Genomic DNA, 7,518 nt, shown 5'->3' with positions numbered 1-7,518 from the left:
AATAGCAACGTAAATGCACAAGAACAAGCCAACTAAGTTGCCTAAATATGCTCCAATCATGAACTTAGTAAGCACACAAATTAAAACCCTCTTGTGACAGTTGTAGTATATGTATAAGTAGGGATCGTTCTTAACCGGGGATTAGGAGGGATTGCAAAATCACTTGGAAACTGACTCAAAAACGTAAAATAAAGTTTAAAACACTAAACTAGACTCAAAGAATGCAAAACTAAACAATAAAAACACTAAAACAAACGAAAAGACTCAAACAGCACCCAAAACACTCAAAACTGCCTTAAAAACACATTTTGGGCAGTTTTGAGCACGTTGACTACTTTGGACGAATTTGGGTAATAAAATGAATCAAAACACTTAGAAACACAAACTAAGACACTTTCTAACTAAATTGGACACTAAAGTAAAGGGGGATTGAGGTTTTTAAGAAATTAAACTAAATGCACAGATTGTAATTAAGGGCAGAATGTAAATATGAATGTGATGAAAATATGGATGAAATGGTAACTAGAAGGTTCTTCTCCACACATGTTACACTTGCATACAAGATGATTTTCAGTTGGTCTTTCGATAAATTATGAAACTCAACACCCCGGGTTAATTAGGTCCGCTTAAATTAACCGTCAAGTTCTCCTTAAGTTAACGAATTGGATGGGACAGCGCGTACGCAATTCAAAACATTCTCCAAAAGTCCTTTACGTGAAAAGCACAATAAAGATATAATCAAAGATCATTAAGCATCATGAAAACTATAAGTGTTGACGAGGCATTCGTTACTATGATGAGCATGAAACTAGTGCCAAGAATTCATTTAACGCGATTGTTTATAAGCAACCTCCACTACTTGTGAATATAAGTTCATAACTATTAGGTGAAACTCACTTATATTCTAGCGTCATATTCATGCATGAAAATTAAGCGTGCACTCTCAATAAACATACACAAATAAGTTATCAATCAAGTAGCTAAACAAATTGAATCCACAATTCACGAAATTCCAACCAAAGGTAATCAATTCATATTGCAAGCATAAACATGGTTTCGAATCACCCCCTAGCTAACTAGGGATTTAGCCTCTCATGTTCACAGAAAGAGAAATAAAATCGAATTTAAACATAGAGAACAAAGGTTTGATTACACCTAGAACGCCCAACGAATCCACTTGATTTCAGCGCGTCTAAGCTCCTCTTTCTTCTTCTCCTTGCTGCGGTAGAGAGGTTGTATGGATGATTTGGATGTTATTTTGGGTTGGGGATAGATTTAGGGAGGTTTGGTGGTGCGGCAATGTGATGGGAAGGTGTATGGAGGTGTGGATGGTGGCTGCGGCAAGGATGGGGGAAGACTGGAATGGAGGGGGAATGCACGGATTGAATGGTGGGGGAATGCACGGATTGAATGGTTTTGGGTGATGGTGGCTGCGGCAAAAGGGAGAGAATGGGAGAGAATGTGGCTGATGGTAGTGACGGCTTAGGGTGAATGGCTGAAAAATAGAATATATATGAATGAATGAAAAGGCTCTAGGGTTCAATTAAAGGGTACGGCTGAGATTAGAACTAGAAGGCTTAGGGTTTATGGATGATGGATGGGAGATGCGGCTGATATGTTGGTGAATGAATGAAAAGTGTGAATGAATAGAATAGGGTGCGGCTAGAGGTTTAAAACATACATGATTTCAGAAATAAAACCCTAGCTTGTTTTTATTAACTAAAATAAATTCAAAGGCTTCTAGAATTTAGGAAATAAAATCAGAAATTAAAGAGGGAATGATTAAAGGGTGCGGCTAGGGTTAGGTTAGGAGAAAGAAATAGGTTTTAAGTGCACAACATTGGACAAAAGTGCCCCCCCTTGCACGGCAAGGGAAAGGAACTAGGGTTAAGGCACGGCAAGGTTGTGTAATTGGGCTACGGCCTTGGTTTTGTGTCCTAAAGTGCCTACAAGGCCTTCAAAGTGGCTAGAAAATACGGACGTTTAAGTTTAGGAAAGGTTACCAAAACGGGAAACTTAGGGTTAACTTTCCTACTTCAAGTAGGAATCCTTGTTTGAGTAGGAATCCTCGTTTTGGTAGGAATTCATCGTTGGAGTAGGAATTCATCGTTTCTTCAAGTCTTCAACTCATTCATTCCTCTTTCGCTCCAAAAGACTCCAATTTGCATCTTCTTGCACACTTTGGCCTTATAATCTGAAAATACACAAAAGTGGCCTTAAACACTAAAATAACTACGTAAACACAACATAAATGCACGAGAACAAGCTAAGTAAGTCGCATGAATATGCTCCTATCAAATTCCCCCACACTTAGCTTTTGCTAGTCCTCGAGCAAAACAAAACAACTAAAGTAAACAAGACGAAACAAAACAAACAAAACATAACCTAAACCTTCCAACGTTTGCCTCAGGGATTTCCAATGAAACATGACATGTCAAAGATCATTACTCACATAGCTTTTAGTCTTCCTTCCCCTCAAGCACATACTTAATCATAGTCACCATTCACTAGTTCGCATTTAATCAATTAAAACACATTTTGAATGTAGTAACATGCCCTTGAGAATTCCCTCAATTCCTCACTAGTTATGCACTCAATTTTCACTCAGATTATCTGACTACACACCCTACACTAGTACTCACATACGTTATAACAAAGAACGCAATTTTTGGAGTAATTAAACGTGTTTAGATATGATCTCATGAATGGAATGCTACTACTTAGATGCGAGAACCAGTGACACCATATGCTCATACCAAATTCAAACTCCACAATTGAAATGCACAACACTCAAGATAGAAGTCAAGGGTTGTAACGGGGATTGGGGTATTGGCTAACAAGGAAAGGTCGGGATAAACAACAGTTCTTTAAGCAATAGCAAGCAAAGTAATGAAATTGAGACTTAGAATTCACTTAGAATGCAGAAATCAACTTTTAGACAAACAGGGAAGATTCAAACAACTCTTAGGGCCTAATTCATTGTTTTGGGCCCTTTCTTCAACAAACAATACTTTGGAACTTTTTTTTTTCAACTCTTTTTAACTTTTTTTTCACTTTTTTTCTTTTTTTTCTTTTTTTTCTCTTTTTTTTTTCTTTTTTTTTTCTAACCGTGCCTATGGCACATAAACTCACATCAATACTCCTTCCCCCACACTTATTTTCTACAACACATTGATAAAAGGGAAGTCACTTTTAGTCATGCTTACTATGCTTCAAGAACAAGGGTAAGGATGGTCCTATTCTAGGCTAGGTGAGGATGATATGGGTTAACAAAGAACATGGCTAACACGGCTCAATGGGGTTAAACTTAAACACAAAATGAGTTAAGGGCACATGGCTATTTGGCTTTGATGGTGGTCACTACACAACTTCATCTTGAATATGTGATATGCAAATCAATAACATGCGAATGAAATGGGCATGAGTTCTAGCATTTGGAACTAAGTGATGAAACGCCTTCTAAGTAGTAACCAAGCAAAGAATAATGAGATCATGCAACGACTTTAGAAAACAATGATGCACAGATTATTACTCTCTAAATAAACGTTTAGGCTCAAGTCTCATCGGGATGTAGCGTTAGTTTGAGTTCATTCCTTCAAGCATGTTACAAAAACTAATTTTTTCTTTATGATTACATGTGAATTCGTAAACTATAACTACAACTAAACATAAACCAAAGAGTAAATCAAACGTCCATCCATGTTTGTAACTTTCTTTAACCATCATGCAATTAAAAACCAAATCCTCATCATTGTGTTGGAAGGTGACCTACGACACAAACAAACACACAAAAACAACTCTTTTTGGGTTTTTCACAACAATTTTTCAAATTTTTATGGGATTTTCAGATTTTTAAGTCAACACACACTAAAACACTCTAAAATAGTTTAAAAACACTTAAAAACAGCAAGGAACAACATTGGAAGTTATGGGTGATAAAATCCCACGAATTTGCATCAACACATTTAGTTACCCCCCCCACACTTAAATCAAACATTGTCCTCAATGTTTCAAGCTTAAAATCACACTAAACACAAGCAAACACACAAACATGGCAGAATGTAAATAACAAAGAGAAGAGGTTAGGGACGCAAATCTGGTTATGGAGTGTAAATTCCATCTTCTCCTTGTTGAATGCATGGGTTGCCTCCCAAGAAGTGCTTGCTTTAACATCTTGCAGCCAGACGACGTTATGCTCATTCCCCATTGGAGCCCACGGCATGCAATGGGATCTCCTCCACAACATGCTCAACAAAGTTCTCGTAGTAGGGTTTCAACCTATGGCCATTCACCTTGAATTCTTGTCCAGTTTTCAAACTTTGTATTTGGACTGTACCATGCACAAAAACATTAGTGATAACAAATGGACCAACCCACTTAGAACGTAACTTACCGAGGAATAATCGAAGACGGGAATTGAATAACAACACTTTCTGCCCGATTGAGAAGGTTTTGCCTCTAATCATCTTGTCATGGACGGCCTTGGTCTTCTCCTTGTAAATCCGGGCATTCTCATACGCCTCATGCCTAATCTCTTCAAGCTCGCTCAATTGTAGCTTCCTATGGTTTCCAGCCGTGTCCACATCCATATTGAAAGTCTTGACCGCCCAATGTGCCTTATGCTCAAGCTCTACGGGTAGATGGCACGGCTTGCCATAGACTAGCCGAAATGGGGACATACCAATGGGCGTTTTGTAAGCCGTTCGATAGGCCCACAGTGCATCCTCCAAACGCAAGCTCCAATCTTTTCTATTCGGCCCAACGGTCTTTTCCAGGATTTGCTTGATTTCTCGATTTGAAACTTCGGCTTGGCCACTGGTTTGGGGGTGATAAGGTGTGGAAACCTTATGCAACACGTTGTACTTCTTGAGCAACACCGCAATGGTGCGGTTGCAAAAATGTGACCCACCATCGCTTATGAGCACTCGCGGCATCCCAAATCTAGAGAAAATGTTAGATTTTACAAAATCTGCAACAACTCTAGAATCGTTAATTCGGGTGGCTTTAGCTTCCACCCACTTTGACACATAATCAACAGCAATTAAAATGTACGTAAAACCAAAAGACATAGGGAACGGACCCATAAAATCAATACCCCAAACATCAAAGATTTCAACAACAAGGATTGGGGTTTGCGGTATTTGGTCTCTTTGGCCTAAACTTCCGGTCTTTTGACATCTATCACATGTTAAGCAAAAAGCCCTAGCATCTCTAAACAATGTAGGCCAATAAAAACCACTTTCAAGAACCTTAAACGCTGTGCGTTGTGTGCCAAAGTGTCCACCACATGCATATGTATGGCAAAAACTCAAAATGGAATTAAATTCAGATTCATGAACACAACGACGCACAATCTGATCCGGGCATATTTTCCACAAATAAGGGTCGTCCCAAACATAAAAACGTGCATCCTTTTTTAACTTATCACGTTGAGCCTTGCTTAAGGTGTTAGGAACTTGCTTAGACACCAAAAAATTAACCAAATCGGCATACCAAGGAGTACTTACCTCAACGGACAGAAGTTGTTCATCCGGAAACGTTTCTAAAATGGGAAGGTCCTCTTCTTCACGCACCATTCGACTTAGGTGGTCAGCCACCACGTTTTCACATCCCTTCTTGTCCCTAATTTCAATGTCGAATTCTTGAAGTAGGAGCATCCAACGAATGAGCCTTGGTTTGGCCTCCTTTTTGGTGAGAAGATACTTCAAGGCTGCATGGTCAGTGAAAACAATTACTTTAGTACCTATGAGATATGATCTAAACTTATCTAATGCAAATACAACCGCCAAAAGTTCTTTTTCGGTTGTAGAATAATTCAATTGAGCATCATTTAACGTGCGTGAAGCATAATAAATAACATGTGGCTGTTTGTTTTTCCTTTGGCCCAAAACAGCTCCAAGGGCGTAATCCGATGCATCACACATCAACTCAAAGGGAATGGACCAATCCGGCGGAGTGATAATTGGTGCCGTGGTGAGGAGTTCTTTGAGGTGGTTGAATGCTTTCTCACACGCCTCGTTGAACTCGAAAACCACCTCTTTTTGAAGCAATCGGCATAGTGGTTGCGCAATCTTGGAGAAATCCTTTATGAACCGCCTATAAAGACCTGCATGACCAAGAAACGAACGAACCTCTCTAACCGAAGTTGGAGAGGGTAAATGACGAACAAGGTCTACCTTAGATTTATCTACTTCAATTCCTTTTTCAGAAATAATATGTCCTAGAACAATACCTTGCTTAACCATGAAGTGACATTTTTCCCAATTTAACACAAGGTTTGTTTCAACATAACGGTTCAAAATCAAACTAAGATTATTCAGACAACCATCAAATGAATTACCAAAAACACTGAAATCATCCATAAAAACCTCAATAATTTTCTCAACATAATCTGAAAATATGCTCATCATGCATCTTTCAAATGTGGCAGGTGCATTACATAAACCAAATGGCATGCGACGATAAGCAAATGTACCAAAGAGGCATGTAAAAGTAGTCTTTTCTTGATCATCCGGGGCAATAACAATTTGATTATAACCAGAATATCCATCAAGAAAACAATAAAATGAATGACCCGCTAACCTCTCAAGCATTTGATCTAGGAACGGCAATGGGAAGTGGTCCTTCCTCGTGGTGGCGTTTATCTTCCTATAATCAGTGCATATGCGCCAACCGGTTTGGATTCTAGTGGGCACAAGCTCATTCTCCGCATTTTCCACCACCATCACTCCAGATTTCTTGGGAACACATTGGATAGGTGAAACCCAACGGCTATCGGAGATGGGGTAAATCACTCCACAATCAAGGAGCTTGATTATCTCCTTCTTCACTACTTCCATCATCGGAGGGTTAAGACGGCGTTGAGCCTCTCTAGTTGGTTTGGCCCCCTCCTCAAGAAATATGTGATGCATGTATGTGGCAGGACTAATACCTTTGATATCGGCCAAAGTCCAACCTAGGGCAGATTTGAACTCCTTCAAAACACGCACTAGTTTCTCCTCTTCTTGTGCCATGAGTGATGAAAAAATAATGGCCGGTAATGTCTCCTCTTCCCCCAAGAAAATGTACTTCAAATGGCTTGGTAGTGGTTTGAGATCAAGGAGAGGTGCCTGAACTATGGATGGAAGCAACTTATTAGTCGAAATGGGAATTAACTCAAAGTTAGAAAACTTACCCTCATGCCTAGGCAGTGACTCTAGGGCAGCAACCAACTCAAGGCATTCCTCAATAGGAGGCACGGCATGCAATGGAGTGTGTGTGCCGTGGGTTATCAAAAGCTCTCCTCCCTTGGTTTTGAGTTCCATGCTTCGTGTAATGACATTTCCAAGTGCATCGGCGTTCAAATCTTCAAGATATCCCTGCGCTAAAGAGTCAATTATATCAATGGAAGAACATGAATGATCCTCAATAGGATACTTAATAGAATCAGAAAGACTAAAATTAACAACTTCCCCATCAAATTCCATGGACAACGTTCCATTAAACACATCAATCTTTGTCCGAGCCGTCTTCATGAAT

The 7,518-nt window shown here is 39.4% G+C and overlaps 1 pseudogene; it reads right to left on the bottom strand.

The window, feature by feature from the left end:
* Positions 1 to 5,672: 5,672 nt before the first annotated feature.
* The window catches only part of LOC125472111, a 66,270-nt pseudogene continuing 64,424 nt past the window's right edge, over positions 5,673 to 7,518 (bottom strand).

Source organism: the organism of the source record quoted next, unplaced genomic scaffold (genome assembly GCF_019419815.1).
Source record: "Pyrus x bretschneideri cultivar Hongxiangsu unplaced genomic scaffold, Pyrus_bretschneideri_v1 Contig64, whole genome shotgun sequence".
NCBI lineage: Eukaryota > Viridiplantae > Streptophyta > Magnoliopsida > Rosales > Rosaceae > Pyrus > Pyrus x bretschneideri.
This window is presented reverse-complemented; position numbering and strand designations above follow the sequence as displayed.